A 2305-nucleotide genomic window follows, 5' to 3' on the forward strand; every position below is an offset into this window, starting at 1 on the left:
CCTTTCACACACAGAAAAGCTGCAAACACACATAGAAGAGGAGGGGCTGGTGGAAAAGCAACACAACTGACTTCCAGCCCTGGCATGAAGGAAAATTCCTGGGGATTAGATTCAGAGCCCTTAAATGTGGATGTTTAGAAGCCCTGCGTTTATGGGCATCCTGTCATATTTCAGAAATGATATTCTCACCAATGTCACAGACATAGGAGCACTGAACACTGCATAGCCCAAATACTGTTAAAAACTGCATACCTAAGATAACAAAGCAGTTTTCTGAAAATGTATTTTTTAGGTGTTAAAGTCTGAGCTATTTTCATTAATTAATCTTCATCATTTTAATTAAGGAAAAAAATGTTTAATTTGGACATTAAATACACTGAACATTTGGCTTTGAAAAATGAGTAAGTAACAAGGAGTCATCACCTAACAGTAAGTAAATAATAAATAAAGTCTTCTAAATACCACAAGTTACCTGTTGCTCTCTGCATGTTGCTTTTTTTCCTTGTCAGTCATGTAAAAGCAGTTATCCTAGCACCATGTGTTTGAAGCTTGGTAACTGACTTGAAGAGAGTGGGAAGGATTTTAACTTTTCAAAAATCAGCAGGTGGAAAGTGAGTTGTTAAAGATGACAGTTGACTGAAAAAAAAAAGCAGCTGCCTACTCTTTACCCAAATGCTCTTTGGAGCAGTTGAAACTGAAAGATTTAACACTAAAGGATGGAGCTTGCTTTGCTTCATGCTATATCATCACATCCAGCAGCATTAACAGCATACGACAACCAGATTATCTTCTTCACAGAACGTGCAAAAGACTTGCAAGCCGTTCTGCATCAGATAGGCTTTAACACAGTAACTGCTCTAAGCGGAGGACCTCTCAAAACGTAGCTTTTGTTCTGCAATTAGCTTATGGTTTTTCAAGCAGGAAATCAGCATCAGAGGTGGTGGTTTTTCTGCAGCTAACATAACTAACGTAGGAATTGTTTGATCTTTGCAGGTTTTGAAACGGATATTTTTGTGCACAGTCAATGGAGAGAGTTAAGTATCTCTGTAGCTACCTGAAATTATCTCATAAAACTACAAGTAAATGGATGTAGAAACTACTGAAACAAGCACTTAATCACATTCCAACAATTTTGTTTGCCTATTTGCCTATTTTGAGAGCTTAAATATTTATGAAAGACTGAAAACAAATAGAAGAAATAACATGCTTGCATGATAATATGCAAATAACTTTGTTTCCTCTAAAACATGAAGAAGGGAAGTTTTGCTTTTTTGGGGGTTACAGGATGTAGGGTATTTAAAGAAGTATCTGACTGGTAAAGGGAAAAGGGGAAGATCAGTCTGACAGCTGTGACACTGGAACTGATGGAACCCATTCTTCCGTTCCTGGCACTGGAAAAATTTTCTCTGAAACCATGTGCAATTTGTAGTCTATTTCTATTTGAAATTTCTCTTTTTCACTTTTCCTTTCTGACAAAAATAGTTGCAAATACCATAATCTTCAAGGTGCAGAATTTTTTTTTATTTTGCTGTATTCCTTTATTTTTTATTCTTGAAGGAAAAATGGATTGTAAACGTTTACTTGAAAAACATACAGTACTCACAAGATATTGTAGCAGTTTAAGAGTAAATTAAAATTGGATGAAGCGTGGGAAGCTAAAATGACATGTAGCGTTTTTACCTTGACAGCCTTTCACTGGAGGTGGAACAGCTAAAGATCTTGACACGTCTTGACACCTTCAAGTGGAAGGCAGGTAATTTATTTCAGGTGCAGTAAGAATCTAAACATAATGTAGTCATAAGACCAAAAAAAACAACAGATGAACTTCAATATTTCCTAGATGAGTGCTGATTTTGTGTATTTTTAGAAGCAAACTTTTAAAATCAAAATACATTTTAAAATATCATATAAATAACTTATAAGTAAAAACAGTTACGAATAATTAATTAGAACTAGTTTGCATAGTAGAGTAAAACTGTGGGAAAAAAATGTTCATTATGGGAATTTGGAAAATGGAGATTTTTGGAAATGTCACATGAAAAACAGTGCAAAATTCCAGAGATCACAAAGAACAGAGAAAATTTAAGTATAGAGCAGTAGGTTCTTATTTACCTCTTTTGTTAGGTGTCTCAAGTAACTTTTTTTTTCTTCTGAATTGCTGCCTTCTCTTTAGTTCTCATTCTCAGTGCATTTAGTGTATTTCATTCGTCTTTTAAATTTTCTTCTAAAATAATTGAAAATAATTGATGAACAGACATAATCCTGCAAAATTAATAGTTTTACTACCTGGAATTTTATATACTTA

Source organism: Anser brachyrhynchus (genome assembly GCF_964034855.1).
Source record: "Anser brachyrhynchus genome assembly, chromosome: 5".
NCBI lineage: Eukaryota > Metazoa > Chordata > Aves > Anseriformes > Anatidae > Anser > Anser brachyrhynchus.